The 23,125-nt window shown below is 38.1% G+C and overlaps 1 long non-coding RNA gene across 1 annotated transcript; it reads left to right on the top strand.

The window, feature by feature from the left end:
• Positions 1-825: 825 nt before the first annotated feature.
• On the top strand, positions 826-21,966 carry LOC148155554 (uncharacterized). The gene is made up of 3 exons (XR_015765227.1): positions 826-1,287; positions 3,297-3,372; positions 21,528-21,966. It is a non-coding gene; the product is annotated as an uncharacterized LOC148155554 (long non-coding RNA).
• The last annotated feature ends 1,159 nt before the right edge of the window (positions 21,967-23,125 follow it).

The following is a 23,125-nucleotide window of genomic DNA, read 5'->3' as shown; positions in this document are numbered from 1 at the left end:
AGAACTGCAGCTTCTTAAAGAGACAGTGGGCCAGTTTAAAGATTGCAAAGAATTTATTACAATATATTTAACAAAGTTCGGAGTAGGTAATTTTCCTTAAGGATTTTTATATTTGAGGTACCGAAATAAAAAATTATTCAAGGAATCGTTTCAGCCCTATTTTCTGGTTAAAGTATCATGCACAGTAACGCCTTAAAAATATTAGAGTGGGAAAAACCAGCCGCTTGTCCTACTTTATTTTCTCTGAACAGAGGATATGGGCTTTCAGCTATTGAGATTGCTTCTTGTAGGCGTGGATTGTGTTGAAAAGTTTTACATTTTACATAATCACTAATGTTTGCACTTTACAATTCAACATAGTGTTGAATTATATGCTATGTAGCTGCCTGCTTGAAGCTGCCTGTGTTGTAAACAACCGTTTTCCACTGCAAAGCCGACCTGAACGAGATGACTGTTAACATTAATTCAGTATTTGGAAGCATGGCCAACACGAACTGAACAGCTTTGTTTGCTTCCCACGCTGCCATTGCTAAAACTACAGGCAGTCTACAATTCTAAAACAGAGCATAAAATCAACTTCATCATTTACGACTTTTCCTTCTGTTCACTGATTGGCCCTTTGCTTGGATTCATAGTGGTAATCCAAGGAAAGGGGAGAAACCCCAGACTGTGCTGTAAGCGATAATATTTTTGAGCAAAATTGCACAGGAAGGCAATGATCATGTTTTTTTGTTAATTACATCGCCATGTTAATTCAAAACTATTAACACAAGTAATAGCACACATCATGTTTCTGAGCCTCAGGTATTGATACATGTATGCTATTGTTGGAGTGCAAGCTATAGTTCCATATTACAGTTGATGGAAAAAGTTTACAGAGGTGGAGAATAATATTTATTGCTAAAGTTGGTTAAAGGCAGCCTGTATAAAGTTACACAACTAATATCAGTTGAAGTCATTATTATATTTAAAAACTTACATAAAACCTTATACAAAAATGATGGCTGAAAGATAATCAGGTTATATTGGGAGTCTTTAATGAGTGACAACATGAGTGAATTCAGTTTTTATTAGACTTAGATCTAGTTCTTGTTGTAGTTAAACACCCCTGACTCCAGGGAATGAGGGTATGTGTAGCAAAGATAAAACTGAAAGTCTGTACCATTGTGCAGAGAAAGAATGTGGCAGCAGTCCTTCCAGTCATTCTGAGACTGTTCATGCAGCTCCTCCCACCTACAGCTGCCAATTGTAGTTCACTTTTCACATAGTAAGGAGATTTTGAGGAAGGTAAGTTCTTTGCTTTCTTATATTAAATTTGTTTTTGTATGGTGAAATTCTTTATGGTTTTATAATGTCCCTTTTAATTTTTTAGAACAGAAAGTTTAAGAAAGATTCATTTGCAAAAGAAGCAATAGTTGAACTTTTTTAGACCTTCAAATATGAAAGAAGTACTAGTTGTTCCACTCCATCATTATCAAAAGAGAACTATGCAACATCGCACATTACAAATCTGATATTTCAAAAGCATTGTAATTAAATCTATAATAACTTAGGCTGTAGTTAGTAGTTATTAAAGCTGTCAGTTGTGGTGGTGTTTTATTCTGAAGAGTTACTTGTTAATTTTGCTGTTATTCACCAACTTCACACTTGCTTGTTGTACAAACAAGTATTGATGCTAAAATTCACAAGAACAATTTAAGTTGTAGAGCAAAAATTCTCTAACAAAGTACTGGTGATTAACTGGGATTAAACATAGCTGAAGTTGCATTTGGAAAAGTTACAAAATAGTAGGCTACTTCTAGACATTTAAATTGTTTTTGATTACTTATCTCTTTAGAGCTGAAGATGAATATTCTCATCTCTCAGGGAAGTCTTACCATGAAAACAAGGAAATGACTACTATTTTTTTTTACTTTTTTAACATGATATGCAGGGTTGTTTACAACTTGCCTCACCACTGCACATTTAAGATTAAATATGATGATCTGCAAGACCATAGCAGCACTGCAGCAAAATAGCATTAGTTCCACCTTTTGAAAAAGTGCTTTTACCCATTTTTAAAATAATTTATTATTTTAGAACTTATAAAAGTCTACTCACTTACAATACAAACAGAGATGCATCCCCTGGTGCATCACATCCAAACAGTGTGTGTACAACACTTACTATAAATAAGGAAGCAAATGTTTAATCATTCTTGATGAGTGTATTACTGTGGATGTTTTTAAAGAAGGTTTTGGCAAAGAAATGGTTTAATTTTTAATGCTGCTGCGCAATATTAACAGGATAAGAATCAGCTGATACTGACAAAAAATATTTTAAAAAAGTAACAGTGAAAGGCTGCGATTGCTTTACTTTGGAAGTCTGAAGTAGGAACTTGGACATTAGAATGATGTAACTGATCCTAGCTGCTCAGTTGGGTCTCTGGTTCCTGGTCCCTCGGCTGTTCCAAGCTGACTGTTCCAAGGACTGTCTACTAGAGTTGTCAAAATAATTGATACTTTGCTCTAGTCAAAGCTAAGAAAAGGTTAAAAAAGGAGGTCCTGGGTTTGAATGTCAGCCCAGAGTCTTTCTGCATGGAGTATCCAACTTCCTCTCACAGTCGAGAAACATGATTATTAGGTTAATTGGTCGATCTAAATTCTCCTTAGATATGAGTATGTATGTGCATGGCTGTTTGTCATGTTTGTCTTTGTGTCTTACATAAAAAATAGATCTGCTCCTGAAAGTTTCAAACACTATGAACATGTAAAGTATATCCATTTTAGAACATGTACAAAACAAGGCAAACAAAAAACATTGTTTCTCTGGTATTTCATCAGGCAGATGAACAGGTCAAAAATGAAATCCTAAAGGATACCACATACTAAGTCTAAAAGCTAACTCCTGTATTTTCAACAGTGAAGTAGTTAATCTCCCAGATGACAAAAGCTCATGTTATGTGTTTTAAGTATTGCCTTTAAAGGCACAACTTGCCCAATAGTGGAGTTCTGTCAGTGTTTTTCGGGGTGCACAGTTTCAAACCATGCAACATTCAAGTTATGCAAAACTTTAATTCAATTCAGTTCTATTCATTTCAAAAATATTTTATTAATCTCAAAAGAAAATTGGGATTAATAATTCAATTCAAAGAATTGTTGTACATGGGCTGATACCTGATTGGCTTATGTTTCATTGTCATAACATGATTTATGTGGAAGGTTCAACCACCTGAGTCAAACTGAAGTGGATAACTTCATGCAGGATGGTGCATTGAGTGATGGCATAGACCATGATTGACTTGGGTTTTCTGACAGAGGAAGAGCAGAAGACCATTATGTCTGTGCTGAAAAGAGATACCGAGCTGAAAAAGGCTGAGGAGAAACGGGTCCAGTGAGTATCTAAATCTGATTATTTAGTCCAGTTCATCAACATACCTGAAATACAACAGACAAAAGTTCCTGTTCATAATAATTAACGTAATATGTGTGTAGCCCAGTTTTAACTGTGCTATAAAGTACAAACTGAAGCATTAAACTAGCTCATGGTAATATTTAAATTTTCAAAAACAATGTGCAATTGAAAAAATGAGAATAAATATGCAAGATAAATATAATAAATATGTTCTATAAAGAGAGAATAATGTTTTTTTGTCACTTCAACTTCCCCCTAATTTATACTCCATTCAGATTTGCTCTGCTCAGATATGCACTCATTTTAATCAATGAGAGCATTTACATGGTGTGACACTTCCACAGAGACATCCGCCAAAATTAGAACTGATTCCATGTTTGCCAGACATTGAAACAAGTTTCAAAGATCATACCACTCCAACAGGAAACTGCACAAGTACAGCATCTGTATTTTCAAAATAATTCACTAAGACAGACTATATTTGCTCAAAATATTGGCAAATGTGGGTTAATTAATGCAAATGTGGGTGTACTTATACATATATGCTGTGAAACTACATGGAACTATTCTATTCTATAGAATAGTTTCTCAGGGCTCTGTCCCTGTACTATATTCCTACCCAAAGTCTTGGGTTGGGATAACTCATGTCAGCCTCATCACTATTACAGTATTTGTAAATAATAGCACTTGTAGCATCTGAACATCAGAGGTCAATGGGGTGTATGCCACGGACTTCCGTTTTAGCACTTCCGCATTTTTTTTCCACATAGCCTGCTTCCGGTACACAGGTCACTCTGTGTTAGAGATGGAGTTTTTCACTTGGTCCTTGCTGGATTTGCCCACAGTAACCGTTAACCATTTTAAAAACAAAAAGCAGCAGGAGGATGTAACTTCATAACCTCATTTTCTAAGCAGAATCTCAGAGGGAAAAAAATAGAAATTACGTTGTGTAACGCAAGAACAGATTATAGCAGTCAAGTGGAAAAATTCACTCTAACGTGGATAATAATGATGAAACAGCAAAGGTAGATAATCATATATTCGGGATTCAGGAAATACGTGATTTGCACCATTTGTTCTGTGGGTTTTTTATGTGGGTCGGTGCCACTTAAGGTTTTGGACCTTAATCTGACTGACTTCTTGTGTGGTTTGGAGCATTGCTGCTCTCGGCTGTTTTTAAATTACCGTGCTCGGTATCGCTCCGACTGCATGTTAAATGTATTTTATATAATTGTCACATAAACAAAAACTAAGGAGTTGCCTAAAAATAATTTCATACTCCATATAACATAAACGCACATCAACACACACGTATTGACTTACCTTGTGCCGAATCGCTGCCTCTGTTCTCAGCCTGTTTCCGTAGCAGTAGATTTCCTCCGGCATTATTTTCCTCCAACAAATTATTCCACTAAACGAACCACATACAACTCCCTTTATATCCCCCATCTTCCCATTTCTGACGCTGGATCTTCAATATCCTCAAGCTTTGAAATAGCAGGCAGCGTGTTAGCTGTAGTGGCTAAGTTTTGGCTACAGTCCGCTGTTGCCTTGATATCAGCTGGAAAATGAAAAAACTAAGCACTGGATGGTACCGACTAATTACTGGAAACAACGGCACACCACAAAACTCAGTCGTTGTACCAGCAGCTCACAGATATTTTAAGTTTTGCATCTTTTTCATGGTACAGATCTTGCAGCTTCGGCCAAGAACAATAGGAGCAAGCAGGACCCGGAACCAACCTATGTGGAATAAATTCAAACGGAAATACGTCACCACCTCTCGTGGCATATACCCTATTGTAACTTTAAGCATGATCATCTTGAAAGCTACTCTGTAAAATCTAGCAGAAGATCCCTGATGGAAGACATTTCCAAGTATTTGCATCAGAGATGGGACAACATTTCATGCTCTAAGTGGTTCAAAATAGGACCATACAGTTACTGCCAGCTTTTTAAACCTGAGAAGCAAAATGCCTCATGTAACTGTACTGCAGGTCAATAGTCAATGATTACCTCCCTAGCACTTTCAAGCTGGTTAGTTGATTCAATTCCTTTTCAGATTCTTCTATTACATACAAAGTCAATCCACTTGTTTTCCTAACCAGTGTCGTATAATTCATCCACTGACTATGGATACATTCATAAATTATTTTCCTAAAATGATTCATAATTTAACATTTTATTTGTAGCTTGGTGTGCATTTATTCTACTATTATTCTATCCTTTATGGTGACACAATAGTATATACAGATAATTAATGGAGTTACACCAAGAAATATTTTAGGCCTTTATCAACATAGCATGTTCCCCAGAATGTGAAGTCAAAGTGACATGTTTCAGCTTTCCCAGCTGAGCACAAACTTCATATGCACTTCGTTTCCACAGGCATCTCAGGAGAATCAAGTGTAACCTGTTAAAAGGGATATAAAGTTGTTATTCCTATGTTATCAATTTTCTACTGCCAAGTCTACAACCGCAGGAAAACAAAGTAAAAGAAACTTAACCTTCTAATCATAACCTTTGATAAATATTCATTGGAGAAATGTGAAGTTAATGAGCTAAAACATATTGTTATGGCCACTCTTGCATCACAATAAAGTCCAAAAAACAAAAATGCAAGAGTAGTCTTTTAGGAGGAGGTTTTCAACTCACTCAAATAAAAAATAAAAAGCACTCGCGGAGACTTTTCTTGTTTCAAAGGGGTTTCTTTTACTTATAAAAATAACAAAAAATAATCTCCGAGTTTCAAATATAAATGCTCCTTTTTCGTGATGTTGTGGTCACTTGGTATTGCTACATCCACCACAACGGCTTTCCTCTGTTCTTTATCCACCACCACAATGTCTGGTTGGTTCTCCATTACCATCTTGTCTGTCTGGATCTGGAAGTCCCACAGGATCTTAGCTCAGTCATTCTCCACCACCTTTGGGGGTGTTCCCCACTTTGATCTTGGGGCTTCCAGTCCATATTCTGCACAGATGTTCCTGTACACTATGCCCACCACTTGGTTATGTCGTTCCATGTACGCTTTCCCTGCCAGCATCTTGCACCCTGCTGTTATGTGCTGGACTGTCTCAGAGGCCTCCTTGCACAACCTACACCTTGGGTCTTGTCTGGTGTGGTAGATCTGAGCCTCTATTGCTCTGGTGTTTAGGGCCTGTTCCTGGGCGGCCAGGATGAGGGCCTCTGTGCTGTCCTTGAGTCCAGCTTTTTCCAGCCATTGGTAGGATTTCCTGATATCAGCCACTTCAGTTATTTGTCGGTGGTACATCCCATGTAGGGGCTTGTCTTCCCATGATGGTTCCTCCAGCACCTCGTCCTCTGTTCCCCATTGCCTGAGACATTCGCTGAGCACATCGTCCGTTGAGGCTTTGTCCTTGATGTATTTATGGATCTTGGATGTTTCATCCTGGACAGTGGCTCTCACACTCGCTAGTCCTCTGCCTCCTTCCTTACGGCTTGTGTACAGTCTCAGGGTGCTGGATTTGGGGTGGAACCCTCCATTCATGGTTAGTAGCTTCCGAGTCTTAACATCCGTGGCCTTTATCTCTTCCATTGGCCAGCTAATTATTCCGGCAGGGTATCTGATTACTGGTAAGGCATAGCTGTTTATTGCACGGATCTTGTTCTTGCCATTGAGCTGGCTTCTCAGGACTTGCCTTATTCATTGGAGGTATTTGGCTGTAGCTCCTTTCCTTGTGACCTCATCGAGGTTGCCATTTGCTTGTGGTATTCCCAGGTACTTGTAACTGTGCTCTATGTCTGCTATTGTTCCTTCTGGGAGTGAGACCCCTTCTGTGCGGACGACCTTCTCTCTCTTTGTAACCATCCGGCCACACTTCTCTAGTCCGAATGACATCCCAATGTCTTTGTAACCATCCGGCCACACTTCTCTAGTCCGAATGACATCCCAATGTCAGTGCTATAGATCCTGGTGGTGTGGATCAGTGAGTCGATGTCTCGCTCACTCTTGGCGTACAGCTTGATGTCATCCATGTAGAGGAGGTGACTGATTGTGGCCCCATTCTTGAGTCGTTATCCGTAGCCAGTCTTGTTGATGATTTGGCTAAGGGGGTTCAGGCCTATGCAGAACAGCAGTGGGGACAGAGCATCTCCTTGGTATATGCCACATTTGATGGACACTTGTGCAAGTGGTTTGCAGTTGGCTTCAAGGGTGGTTTTCCACAGCCCCATCGAGTTTGCAATGAAGGCTCTTAGAGTCCTATTGATGTTGTACATCTCTAAGCATTCAATGATCCAGGTGTGTGGCATTGAGTCATAGGCTTTCTTGTAATCAATCCAAGCGGTGCACAGGTTGGTATATATATATATATATATATATATATATATATATATATATATATATATATATACATACATATGTATACATACAGGGGTGAAAGTAAGGGGGTAAGGCAGGGTACTGCGTACCCCTGAAAGATTTAGCAGGGGTACCCCTCCCCTCTCTTGCAGGGGTACCTGCAAGAGAGGGGAGCGGCTGTCTGCTGTAAAAAAATCAATGGGTTCACTGTGCAGCCCACTAATTAGCCGTGACTGATTAGTTTTTCAAGAACAATCTAAAATATGGCTTAATTAGTTAATAACTTTTTTCCCATTTCATATTGTTTCTGAACTGTTCGTGTTTTGCTAGAGCAGCGGTGCAAAACGTCAATCTCGGCATTAGGTGACAAACTGAACGCCGCCAGGAGGCTGAGACCAGCAGGTCCTCCTCTGACTCGCTTAAAACGTTCATAACTTTATTAAAGAACAACAATAAAAAAAATCAATAAAACGTCTTCAAATTAATGACCCAACAACAACAATAATAATCTCAGTGATTATTGTTTCAACAAGGTGTTGCGCAATTATGTGCGTTTCTGTTCCATGCTAAAATAACTAGCAGAGCAGGAGTTTAAAATTAACTAATCAACCACCGCTGTGTTCAGGGAGGCTTATTAATGATGCAAAATAAATATCAAGCCTTTAAACCTAATATCATAACGGACTGAATGTTATGTTTTTTAACATAACCTCTGCTTGGGGAGCAGGAGGTTGCCATGGCAACAGGTGTGCTTTAATGACAAAGAGAGAGACAGAGAGTAAAAAGGTGCGAGTGGTTTAGAGTTGATCACCTGTTCGGGTTATTTTACCCTTGTTTACCTTTGTCTTGACGCATCACAGCCCCTGTAATTTCTGAACGTTCAATAATGACAAACTTGGACTAATTATCTTGTTCTTTGTGAGTATACGTCATTTACAACAAACATCAAACACGGTAAATATGTTTCATTTAAGTATCCAACAAACAAATGGCTTCTACCTAGATAATTATGTGAAATTAAATTAATTGTCTAATATAAAAAAAATTGTTTGGTGCTGTCGGGATCAGAGTCAGAGGCTTTTCCTCTATCAAACAAATTTTTTGCTTCTTATTTAGTGGAAATATTGATGTTGATGAGATTTTCTCCAAAATAATAACCTTTTTCAACCTTTATAGCTCCACTGTTGAAAATGAAGCTCTAACATTCACAAATGACAGTGAAATAAAATCCAGTCCAACATCTGGTTTGAGGTGATTCCTCTGGAACCTGGAGTTGGGAAAAATATCCCAACTTCAGAAGATGAGCTTTAACCTAACAGAGCTCTGTGGTTCCTCCTATCAGTGTGAGAGTCAGGGTGAGGAGGAGCCATGTTAGGAAGAGAAGTGGAAGCTGCAGGATCTTCAGAACAAACAGGTCATGATGCTGGGCTACTGATTATCCCTCTGTCTGGACACAGGATCAATAGAACCAGTTTAAAAGATAAAATGAATGGTTATATGCCAGACATGGAAAACTGGGATGCTCTCCATGCCATGATGTTCAGAATTTAGGTCTCATGGCATCTCAAGGTGTTAACATTGCAGCCAGTGGGCTGAAGGAAATACAGCTTTATTTTGTAGCAATTCAAGAGCTACCAGCTTTTATCGCTTCGCAAAAAAATTAATCAGCACAGAAACTCCAAAGCACACAAAGCAGCAACACACACACACACACACACACACACATATATATATATATATATATATATATATATATACTGCTCAAAAAAATAAAGGCAACATTTCACTTTAATTTTGTGTGTGGCTCCAAATCCAGGCCTCCATTAGTTAATAAATTTGATTTCCATTGATGATTTTTGTGTGAGTTTGTTGTCAGCACATTCAACTTTGTACGGAACAAAGTATTCAGTGAAAATATTTCATTCATTCAGATCTAGGATGTGTTATTTGAGTGTTCCCTTTATTTTTTTGAGCAGTGTATATGTAAAGCAGTGCACAAGTGTCCCAAAAGAGGGTGCTGTTGGTACCACCGCAATCCTGGCATGTTTGTCCTGCCGGGGACACCGTAGTGCGGGGGATTTTTGTGTGCGAACTGTTGTATTCCTTACAGTGTGTTTACTGCCTGTAAGGTAAGCAGCAGCTCCCCTAGCCCGGTGTAAAAATGAACATTATATATATTTCTATTGGTTCAGATTGCCAGTTAGGCACAGATTACATTTTCTTTCTGGTGATTGATTGGTTTGTGACGTTTGATCGTTTTGTGATGCTTGATTGTTTTGTAAAACAGAAAAAAAGCGGTTGAATGCTGACAGTGTGTTTACTGCCTGTAAGGTGGACGAAATAAACGCGCCAAGGTCTCACCACAACCACGATCACTGTGTCCGATTCCTCTTTTCTGCACGGATCACATCCCACCTTCACGCACAAATAAAACACAACGCAGAGTCCATAGGGTGTCTTCCATCAGCTGCAGATCCAAAGAGGGAAAGCCTGGGTTACATATATATATATATATATATATATATATATATATATATATATATATATATATATATATATATATATATATGAGGTGTGCCAATCGATCGGCCACCGATGATCGGCCAATTTCCGTGAAAAAGTGTATGATCGGTGATCGCCGATCACGGTCTCTTGTTGTCGATCACACAAACTGATCACCTGCATCTCATTTCCAACCTGCCTGTGCAGCTGGTCTCCTCTTTCCTTCACACTGCGCAAACGCGCAGCAACAAATCCAACAAAGTATAAGCGATGTGGAACTATAACTCACTGAGTGAATGGGGAAGTTTTCGTGTTGCGGCAGAAAATTGAAGCAGGTCAACATGCATCAACACGACGAATCTAACATGGCATAAAAACAATTACATACTTGACGGAGTTTGGCTACATCGAGGCTCACTGCAGTAAAAAAGACGGTAACACTTTACTTGAAGGGGGTTGAATAAGACTGACATAACACCTGTCATGAACATGAATAAGCCTTCATGAATATTTATGACTGTTGTCATAAAGCGTCATTCGTCACACTTTTAATACAAAATTGACATTATTCAAAATGTCTTTGTTATGACAACTTGACATTAACCAAGAAATCATTACTGATATAAATTTGTTATAAAAGTATTACTGATTGCACTATAAAAATTGGGTAACTTTATGTTATTAAAGGTAAAGAAATCATTACTGTTTAAACTTTACCTTTAATAACATAGTTACCTAATTTTTAAAGTGAAGGCTTATTCATGTTCATGACAGATGCTATGTCATGTTAATGACAGTGTCATGTCAGTCTTATTCACCCCCCTTCAAATAAAGTATCTAAAGAATTAAGTTTCTGTTATCATATGTGCCTGATTAGGCCTTTTATTTTAAAATAGAAGAAGGCACATGTCCAGCACTGTCCTTATCTGAATAGTAAGATGTTGTGTATCTTATTATTCATTTAACAAAATTAAGTTCACCATTAAAAACTTTTATTCAACCAACTCACTAAGGATGGATAAAATGATTAAACTAAAACTACCAGAAATAAAAACAGCAAAGTGTTTTTTGCATCTAGAGCTCTGTGTACCTTAGCTGGAAGTAGTGAACACACCGTACATTTTTGAAAAGCTCCTTTATGGATCAACATCCCAATGATACACTATAAAAGACTTAAATCAATCATCCTAAACTCTTATTACTGCCCAGGTACCACACTTACTGTGAACAAAGTTACTGTGGACAGACAAGATGAGTTTAGGGAATGCGGCCTATGGCCAATGTCAAGTCATTATCTGCTGATTGGCTAATTAGTGGGGTCCTGATCAAGTTATTCCAGGGCACTAAGAAAAGGTAAACAGCCTCATAGCAGACTGAAATAATCAAATGTTGCGTCTTTAGCTATGGATAGTCTACAGTGCTTTATTGGGGCCTTGTTTCCTTTTAGAGGCCAGTGGTGAAAACAGCTGCACCCAGGGTGCTTTCTTAGCTGCCTGCAGGACAGAATGGTATTTTATTTGGTTCAAGTAGAATGTATTTTATTTCTTATTTTTTAAAAATGTGAAGGTTGTTTTTTATCTTTAATGTTTAAGTAGTTCACTTGTCCATTCTCATAGAGGAAAAACAAATATCTAAAGAGTTTAGTTGCAGTTATTTATCATATGTATCCTAGAACCAAGAACTTTCTTGCTGCAAGAGAACAGTGCTACCAAAGGTGCCACTCCAGCCCCCTAATTACCAATGTAACCAAAGCAGTTACTGATAAAATCTTACAGATTTCTGTCAAGCAGATCCTTCCTTACCATTGAACATTCTCACTGGTCAAGTGGTTTATGGAACTTTGAAATAAGAGGAACTTTTGTCATACACGAGTTTGAAGTCTATCCCATACAACAACAATTAGAAGAGCACTGCATACTACTCTTTTCATGATTGCGAGGTCAAAACCCTACTGATGTGTGGTGTTGCATATGTAAGAAATGCATATGAAAATAGGGGAATGGTACCAAGGCATTACCACAAAACCCCCATAAAGAATCAGGCCCCCAACTGTCCCTTATCATTCCATCCATGGCTACACCACCACACTGCTACTCATAGATCCCCAAAGGTGCCAGTGGGGAGCCTCAAGCACCCAGAAGAAGCTTCTCCTTTAGAGCTGTATTTTGTCAATATTTTGACCCTCTTTTTATATAAAGCCTACATGAGAAGTCAATGTTTCCTATCGTGTTGAACCCAAACCTTAACCATATTTTAGAAGCAGTTCCATAATTGTTCATTTTAAATCTCCAATTTAGACCAATTTAATTTCAATCATAATATTTTCTATTTTAAAACCTTAAAGAATGATCAACCTGTTTTACATGAGTAAAGTTAACCGTGTCACTAAATATCAAAATGACTTATTTTATTCCAATCATAGTTTTAAATCCCCAAAATTTCAACCATTTTTACCTTTGATCCATTTATTCTTTTGAAAACCTATTTATAAAATATTTAATTGGATACTTAATTACCCTTTTTATATTGTTTATCAATTATCAATGCCTTTTCAGTTTTGGGGAAAAATTCGATACAGCTAAGTTTATTAAATGATATAAATATTTAGTTTAGACCTTCCTGGATGTCTTAGTTAAACAACTCATTTTAAATCATATGAAGAGATTCAACAATCCAACAATCACCTTCCCTGTTTTAAGAAACACTGTTTTATGTAAATTATTTGACAGGTAATATTAAGTTTAGTATATTCAATTTATAAATTTTAGTTATTCCATGTCCAAATAGTTAGCTCATATTTAATGAATTTTGATTTAACTTCAATAACCTTGTTTGCCAAGAAGTAAAGAGAGATCCAAACTAAAAATTTGCTTATTAGATCAATTCCATTCCTTTCCCCCTGTTTCTATAACAGAACAAATGTGTTCTGTCATAGAATACAATAAAAATCCCATACAACTCATTGAGATGAAACCTGCTGCCACTGCTAACTTTAGCATCATATAACACAGTTGGATGCAATTCAAACATGGTGTCCCAGATGCTGTTACAATCTGCACACCTCAATCAAAAAATTCAATATTTGATGTAAATTTATGAAATCAACACAGAACTTGGTGCCATTAGCTCAGTAAGCTCTGCAGACACCCATCAATCCACTTTAACACCTTAATTTCAAAATCCATTTAAATTCAAATTTAGTTTTTACTGAATGATAGCCAGGCTGCACAGTGGCGCAGTTGGTAGAGCTGTCGCCTTGCAGCAAGAAGGTTCTGGGTTCGATTCCCAGCCCCGGTCTTTCTGCATGGAGTTTGCATGTTCTCCCTGTGCATGCGTGGGTTTTCTCCGGGTTCTCCGGTTTCCTCCCACAGTCCAAAAACATGACTGTCAGGTTAATTGGCCTTTCCAAATTGCCCCTAGGTGTGAGTGTGTGTGTGCATGGTTGTTTGTCCTGTGTGTCTCTGTGTTGCCCTGCGACAGACTGGCGACCTGTCCAGGGTGTACCCCGCCTCTCGCCCGGAACGTGAGCTGGAGATAGGCACCAGCACCCCTCCCGACCCCACTGAGGGACAAGGGTGACGGAAAATGGATGGATGGATGAATGGTAGCCACTGTAATATGAGCCAAATAAAATTTAAACCATCGTCTTTGTAGTTGAAGCGTAACACACAATGCAATTCAGCTATGGGTAAGAAAAACTTATGTAATTGTAATAGTTCCTTTCCCATTCCTGTTTTAGGCAGGAAGGGAAAAACACATTAGCATTTTGTGAGACAAACAGAGTGAATCATGGAGGAAGTTAATGCATTTCCGAGAAATGCAGAGTCGTAACAGTTGGTTCACACCAACTCTCTAACTGCATTGTAAAACCTCTGACACCAGGAAATAGGATGTCCTCAACACATTAGCATTTCACTGCAGGGGTTCAGGACATGAAGGCAACAGGGCGCATCTGTGCTATAACTAAATTAAGGAGAGGGAAAAAAATGGCATCACTCACTAAAAAAATAAAAAAGAACTTATTCACCACTACCAAGTTTTGTTGGCATCCATTTCGTCTCCAACCTGCAGACTGAAGAAAACCCCAGGAGTGGGCTTTGGCGCTCAGGTCACATGATCAGAGGTGAGAATCCAGGATCAAACATGAGAACACACAACAGGACCACTGCTGAGCGACTTGCCATGCCCCAATTCTTTATCTGCTGAATCAGAAGGTGTCCAGAGTAGCAGTCATTCCCGCAGTGCAGAAACATCTGGATACAGTCCCTCTTTGATTAACTTTGGTCAGTCAGCCTTTCGTGGTCGACAGAGCAGGACGTAGAAACACAGCAGATCAGTCATCCTCTGAAACCCCCGTCTGGGTTTGGACAAAAGGCTTTGATCTTTGTGGTCCCGACTCCCTGCTGATTCCCGGCCGTAGAGGACTCTCGCAGATAACGCCTGAGTCCCTTTTGTTTTCAGCCAGGTGTGAAAAGCAACACTCAAAGCAGACATCTGTTGCCAGGTCCTGTGAGCAGCACTCAATAGCTTTGGCTTTTATACAGCAGTCCAGCAGAAGATGGGCACAGTTCAGCATCATCATGTCCTTGTTCAGCAGCAACAACAGCGGCCTGATGTGTCCCATGATCTCTGAGCTTGAAAGACCCTGCCCCCAAGATCGCCATCAAGCCAGAAGGAAGGAGAACTGCCAGAGAAAAAAATAATACAAAGTAATTAAAAAATCAAAACTTATATATGCCACATTTTGTTACTTTAACTATTACAAATAAAATTTAATTTTATCTTGTGATGCATCCTCCCGTGTGGCTCTAGAATTGTGATTGATGTTATAGCACAAACGGCCAACTGCCTCAAATCCTGAACTGCAAAAATAAACATAGAAATGTGTTAAAACATTCCACCATCAGATGTGCCAGAATTAAGAAAATAATGACACTTACTGTTCACGTCAATACCTCGATGACATTCACTCTGCTTGTGCCAAATAACTACAAATTTTAAAATCACAACCTCACAAACTCATTAAAGAATTAGAACAAACTCTAGAATGTCCTAGTACTAACACTCATAAAAGTTGTGATTGAATTGCATTTTGTCAAATAATTATAAATTTCATATTGTTCTACTAAATACCAAACATCCTTATTGTCCCTCGCTTCAAGACAAAGTCCTATTTCAAAATTTCAGAAATTATTCACATTTTATTTGAATTTCATAGCAGTTTTAACCAAAATTTTCCTCAAAATTAACAATTTACACCCAACTGTATATAATTAAAAATCAGCAGTGATGCAGAAATCTATCAACAATTTTAAATGAAATAAAGATGACATAGATATTGTTTAAAGCTGTTCAATTTTAGATGATCAAATCTAATTTAGTAGAAGCTTCTATATCACATACACCATATTTTAGTCAAGCAGGAAGGCAATGTGACTACATCAAAGAAATCCATAATTCACTATTGTTGAATGAACAACTCAATATTATTGATTAACTAATTTACAATTAACCGTATCCAAAAATTTACCAGGAAGTAAGGTCTACTTCTCCTTCTCCCCCTGTTGATATAATAAAATTATCATTTTGAAAACAATTTTGAATCTATGTTACTGTTATAATTTGCTGAAAAACTAAAATATTGTAACATGTTCCACCATTTCTCCAAATCTTCCATCTAGTATTCAAACTAGACTGAGATGATGTAAATTTCAAAGTTCTATCTGTAATATCTTATCTTTATAACATCCCCCTGTGTTTTTCTTATTTCAAAAAGAAAAACAATTTAGAGGTGGAAAACCAAAATAGGGGACTTTCCCCATTGTGCTAAAATTTCAACATGTCCAATCAGTTACCCATGTGACATATAAACCAAGTTAATTTAGTTAGAAGTTAGGTTAGTTTGTTAGTGTTAGTCAAAGTGGACCAGACAGTTTCCTAATAACGACATTTATCTGCTTTAAGCCAAGGCTGAATTCTCGTTTCGTATCAATTCTACTGCACAAGCAGACGATTCAACTTTAACCAGATCGTGATACCAAAATATGTAATCGTCATTACCTTAAAATTGTCCGTAAAACAGTAATAAAAGTATATTTATGTAACAAAACCTGCACTGTGTCTAAACAGTACAAAATCAGAAAAAATATCACACAGCTACTCCCTAAAATGACGTCATATTCACATAGCGCTTCCTAAAAACCCATCAAAGGCCATCTGCATACACATTCACTCTCATTCACACTCAAGCAGACTCATCAGCACCCCATTGTAAGAAAGATGCAGGATGTTACCCCAGATCAAGCTGACCAAACAAATTGAGGTGTGATCCTCCCCCAACACGGCCGTGAGAGCAGGAAGAAGACCCCATTCTCAGTATTTGAAGGCATCTTTACATCAGTTGACCTATAACGTAACAAATATACTTTCCAATTCTCCCCAGATGACAAACCAAAATTTGTCCTGTTGAAAGTCTTAAACACAATTATTATAACACCATGGTTGAAAGAAACATAATTATCCAGTAGTTCAAATGTTGTTCAGTTCTGAGTGAACCTATTTCAAAAACTCCATTTTATACACACAACCGTATTTCATGATAGCCCACTGTTATTAAATGGCTACCCAGTAACTAGACCCCCTGTAGGAAAACCCCAAAAACCGTCCATGTGGTTTTGTAATATGCAAAATGGGCTGCACACAAAGATCGTCCTACAAGAAACAAAGTCATTCATTAGTGTTCCAACATGTCCTACATTAACAGTGTAAAAAACACTGTCAAGGAGAAAAACATCATATGTTCTCATTTTTGTTCCCTTGTTCCAATCAGTGATGGTGTTCCATCCTGTGTCAGGAAACCTAGAAATTGAAGTGATTGTCAATGTCACAATATTATAAAAAAGCAATGAGATCATTCCAGTGCTCCAGCCTGGAACTGATGCCACACATTTCTCCCACTGAGAAAGTAGAAACATCTGTAAATCTGTTATTTTGTACTTTTCATTACAACATAAAACACAGTTCTAAAAGAAATTCACATCAAAATCCAAGAATCCTGAAAGAGTGAGCTGCAAATGTCAATGCTAACAGAACTGAAGCACTCCCAAAATGCAAATGGAGTGGTCAATCAGCTCCCCTGCTCTGTGAAACAAAACCTGTAAAACCTGTAACCAAAATGGAGAAATCTCTGTCCCACAGAAGCATGAGTTAACAGAAACACAGCAACATAACATCCAGCAAAACAGACAAACACATAAGACACAAATCTCTTCTGCACAATCTCAACACAACTCAGACAGAGACAGACAGCAGCGCGCAGTGAAACATAAAATGGCGGACAGACAGACACAAAATCAGCAATAGATCAACCCGCAGCCAAGCACGCACACAAACACAGAGACACAGACGACGTCGTAGTTCAGCCAAGAAAAGACAGAAAAGAAAAGAAAATGACAGGCGCCGGCTTAAAAGAACGTATGATGCATCTTTTAATCTTCCAACTTCACTTCGACAAATCTCTTTTATTCTCATTTCAACTTCTCTTATTACTTATAAACTTCTTCACAAACCATCACTGTTAATCACTTATATTCAATAACTTTTAGGGCTGGGTATGCCCAAGGCAAAAATTAGCCTAAATTTAGCATAAGAAAGAATTTGTCTCAGTCCTTTAAGGTGATTCAACCTGTACCAAATTAAATAACTTGTCTCAGTCCTTTAAGGTGATTCAACCTGTACCAAATTAAATAACTTGTCTCAGTCCTTTAAGGTGATTCAACCTGTACCAAATTAAATAACTTGTCTCAGTCCTTTAAGGTGATTCAACCTGTACCAAATTAAATAACTTGTCTCAGTCCTTTAAGGTGATTCAACCTGTACCAAATTAAATAACTTGTCTCAGTCCTTTAAGGTGATTCAACCTGTACTAAATTAATTATTCTCAGTCCTTTATACTCTTTGGCAACTCGATTCAGGGTCCCAGAGAAAGACGATACATCCAGTAACAGACTTCTACTTACGGCGACCCGGTTCAGAGAGCCAGAGTAAAGGTGATTCAACCTGCTATCAGTCCTTTTTTTTTTCAACGAGTGATACAACTCGGTCCAATTAACCCAAATCTATCCAATTAATCCCAAACCAGTCCAATTATTAGTCCACTGGAGATGAGCCATAATCTCCGGGCTGAAACAAGCCCATGCTAAGTAATACACAGACACCCGAAATTCTTTTGTTGAGGCACAGGCATGGATCCTCAGGGTAAAGAATTTAAAAGAAACCCAGCTTTAGGACAGAGGTAACGTAAACTCCTACTGCCTGGATCCGCTACGATCCCCTGTAATGTGTATTTTCTCTTCAAACAACAGACTCTTTTAGGAGGAGTTTAGGAGTTTCTAAATTCTGTGAGGCCGCACACACCAAGAGCAATCAGCGACGGTCCAACGACACAGCGCTTCAGACAACCAAAAAACAATTAAATAGTGTCTTACCACACCGAAGCGTCGGGCCGAAACGGATCAATCAGGGCCAAACAGCCGCCCACCGAGATTCCAGAACCGGCACGAGCCCCCAAATGTTAAGGAAGAAAATCTAAAATAGTTAACTTTGGAAAAAGTTTGGCTCTCTCTCTTCCTCTGGATCCCAGGTCCTCTCGGAGGGCCATGTGTAACCACAAGGAAAACAACAATGCGTGTTGACGTCACAGAATTACAGAGTTTAATCCAATATAAGACAATGCATAAATTTAGAAGTAAGACAATGCACAAACTTACACCAGAAACAGCAGAACAACGGAGACATACATTCATTTACCTGACATAAATGGAAAGAAGGAAAGAAAGAAAAGCAAAGACGTGCAAAGACATCTTTGGAGAATTGCAAGAGCAAATCTGATTTGTTACTTCTGTGTAGAAAGTTTTATCCTCTTGTATTTAATTTATTCAAATAAGGCGTATCTTTGCTCATCCAACCAGGAGCTACCTCTGACCCTCTATCTGAAGCCAGAAACCCCTGCCGTGTTTACGGCCTTTTCACAGATGAGTGTGAAAAGCTACAACTTCCACTGTATTGTTTTCCCACAGACAAAAGGCAGTTCAAACGATCCTAGCAAACCATCTGCTGTAACTACAAGTAAAATAACGGTCAATAGGCCAGAATAAGTTACTGATTTAAAACCACAATTTAGGCCATTTGAATCAAGACATGTTAAGTTTTAAAACTAGCTTATTTTAAATTTATTTTCTCAACAGTTTCTAACGACCTCCATTCAGATGTCTCACCCTTTTTCACCCTGTGAATTAGCCAGATCGAGCAGCCTGAAATCAGCTAGTTTCACAGAGCACACCTGTTAACGGTCACTCTCTTTATTACAACTTGCACTTGTTACTGAACCAGGTAGGTTTTAGTGACTCGGGCGAGTCCCAAGGGTGTTGTTTTAGTTTTGGCTAAAAGCAACCTATAAAACATTTTCCACTTTTTCCTCCCAGAATCAAACTTCATAGCTATTTTACAACCATCAAAGAACTTTAAGGTGACTCATTAATTGAATGTCCACAAGATCTTTTAGATTTTCTTAATGCTAATTATTTATTAGTAAGGCAATTTTGCAAGGGTCAGTACAGCTTAAGTCAGTAACAGAAATAATCAAATAAGTAAAATCAATAATCTAGCCTGTCTTTCCCTATTGCTGACACTGTGAACTAAAAAAGGGAAATTTTGAGAGAGACGAACGGAGTTTGGCGTCTTGAACCCCAGAACTGGCCTGATGATGAAGAAGGTGTTGCAGCAGCAGGAGGCTCACAGTACAGGAAGAGTACTGACTTAGAGCGGCAGGTCTTGGGCCTCACGGTGACTTCCTCAAGGGCGTAGCGGTCCTCAGCTTCTTGTCTTGCAGCTCTGTAGCTCCTTTCTCCTCGTCTCACGATCTTTCTGGTCCTTCGAGATGTAGACGAGCTGGTCTCATGGAAGGAACACACCAGTTCTTCATCTTTGCTTTGGTCTTTGTCTTTGGGGTCCGAACCCAGCTGGTGAGAGAAGTGCAATTTGAAGCCACATGTTGCGGGGCTAACGGGTTGGTCCCCATGTGCAGAACAGTCTTCGGCTCTGTGGCCCCGGATCTTCTTCAGCTGCAGAGTTCTTTGTCCATCTTGATCTTGGCTCGAAGCTGCCTGAAGGATCCAACCAAAGACTCCTCTTTTGCACCCACTTTATAAAGGGTTTATCCACCCTTTTGGTGTGTTTGCATTGGCTAGCTTTGTTGCTGTGCCTGTCTCATTGTCCGACTACTTGGTCCGATGATCTCATACCCATCACCATCTTGGAGACATTATGTCCTGATGTCTGTGCTAATGTCCCAAGTTGCTCAACAGTCCTCTTGCGTCTAATCTTTTCTTAGGAAAGTTTAAAGTTTAGCAATAAGGCCTTGGTCACCTCTGCTCTCTATCAGTTCCTCTTTTCCCCTGACCTTTCACCTACCATCTACTTCCAACACAACATCAGTGACCTTTAATTACAGTTACACATTTTACACCATTTCAAGTTCAATGTCAAAATCACATTTATAACAATTTAGTTTCTGATTTAGCATTCGTTTATAATTTTATAATAACCATTACTTATTAGTTACTCTTATTACAGTCATGTGAGTTATTACAGACATTAATGGAAATCTAATTATTTGACACCATGTTACAGTTACTTCTTTCACCTGTAAGTACTTCCACAAGTGTAAGAGTAAGTGCAAATATTCTTATAATCAAACCAACATCAACCACTGGTTAAACCAATATTAATTATTGGTTTAATCATAAGTTATCATTATTAATTTAAGTATTTTACTCTGGGTTTTATCCAATTACTCAAAATGTTTAGATTTTATTCCTTAAACCTTTAATGCTCAAAATGAGTAATCTGAACTATTTTTATTCACTGCAGGCTGGAAGCTTTCATCCTCTTTCTTCAGGAAACCTGCTCTTCCTGTTCCATGACTCTCTTTCTGCCTGACTGTGATTTTTTATGATTAAATAGAAAAAAGTAGAATTAAAGCAAAGTTTGCAGGACACAATAACAACACACACAACCAGATTATTTTTTTACAGTCTGACTCTACTGTTGGCTCTAGATGTTACCTGTGTAATTAGTTTTAAAGATAACTTTATTCATTGTTATTAAACTAAAATCTCCAGCATGGAGAAGTGGGATGAGCTCGACTTTTCTCGACATTAGTAAATAAAATTTTACATTTTGTTAAGAACCAGTCTTGATTTTCAAGTTCTTTCTAATATTGACTGCAAATCTTTCACCTGCTCTTCAGAATTTGCAACAATTTCAATACCAAGAAAAAGACTCCCCATCTCTGCATCAAAGCTTGTTGAATGACGTGGACTCTCCTGAGCTTGTGCATGTGTCAGAAGAACCTGAGACTGAGAGAGTGCATGGCTGTGTGACCCATTCCCACATCTCTTATGTAAAGGTTAGAATCTGGATATTATTGTTTTCATAGGCTTTTCTGTGTTTTATTTGCATTAAAAGAAACCACACAACACCAACGGTGATTCTATCTCTGTAAGCTCAAACATAGTAAATAATTTGCACCTCTCACTAAATGCTATTGTCCACTTTTTAAGAGTGTTTTGGTAAAAAAAAAAAAATTGCCAGTCACTGTTAAGGCGGGAGTCACTCAGTCTGGTTAATTAGTATTTTGCTGAAGAAGGCAACCTTTCACACCCCAGAAAATATTTACATTTGTTATCAGTTCAGCAACATTTCAACAAGATTTTAATGATCGCACTATGTTTTTCTATCATGTTAGGTTAATTGTCTATCATTTAACATGAATGATACGGAAATCAATTTTCTTATTTTTAGTAAACTTATTACCAAATATGCGGCATTTTGAACAAAATATCTTGCTACATTTAACAAACATTTGTTGTTCAATAGTTAAATTCAACTTTCAACTTTGTTTATTCTTAATGATGTTCTTATCAGAAAGGCTGATTCACAAAGATGAATCAGCCTTTGATTCATGAATCAGCCTTTGATTCAGCCTTTGAATCCCAGACTTTTTCTATTTGTTGTTCACTACCTGGTGGGTAGTTCGCATGGTTGCTTGTGTCACTCGTTTGTCACCAGCTATGTACGTTGCCAAACAGGTTGGCAACGTACATAGCTGATGTACATTATACATCCCTATGCAAGGCACGAAAGGTTTGGTGAAGCCTTTGGTGCTTCACCACTTCAAAGCCTCCACTTCATAGGCTTTGAAGTGAAAATTATTTTGTAATGTTATGATTTCAATTTCCAACTGTCCAGGATCCAAGCTGAACATTGTGTTTAGCTGTTCAGTAATGCATCCTGTATCCATGTCCATGAAAGTATCAGAAACAAATGAAACACATGGCTCAAGCTGATCAATATCACACAGCTTGTTCTGAAACTCTTGCCCAAGTCTGTTTTTCTTGAGAATATTTTTCTGCAACTTTGTCAAAAGTCTCAGATGCAGAAGCATTGTTTTTCAGAGCCATCTCCACAGAGGGAAAGTGCAGCACTTTTTCTCTGCAAGTGCACAGAAAAAAATGTTAACCTGGGCTCTTAGTTATCACCTGAAAGTGAAAAATTAAGCAAAATTTGGCCCTTGTAGTTGCCACCAGTTGGACATCAGGAAGAGTCAAGATTACATCAGTTCCATATTTCTCATTTTTAAGCACAACTTTTGCAATTATCATTGCTCATTTCTTTCAGTCTGAAAATGCCTTATTTTCTTAAAATAATAAATTTGTAGCTCTAAATGAGGCTTGCATTGCATTTTGGAAGCATTTCCCCATTCTCGTAAAAAAAGTCTACTGTTTGATTAAATGTGTCTTGAACTCCCAGACTTTTTCCATTTGTAGTTCGCTACTTGGTGGGTAG

This window comes from Poecilia mexicana, unplaced genomic scaffold (assembly GCF_051168715.1).
Source record: "Poecilia mexicana isolate PSO_F unplaced genomic scaffold, ASM5116871v1 scaffold_14, whole genome shotgun sequence".
In the NCBI taxonomy this organism is placed as follows: Eukaryota; Metazoa; Chordata; class Actinopteri; order Cyprinodontiformes; family Poeciliidae; genus Poecilia; species Poecilia mexicana.
This window is presented reverse-complemented; position numbering and strand designations above follow the sequence as displayed.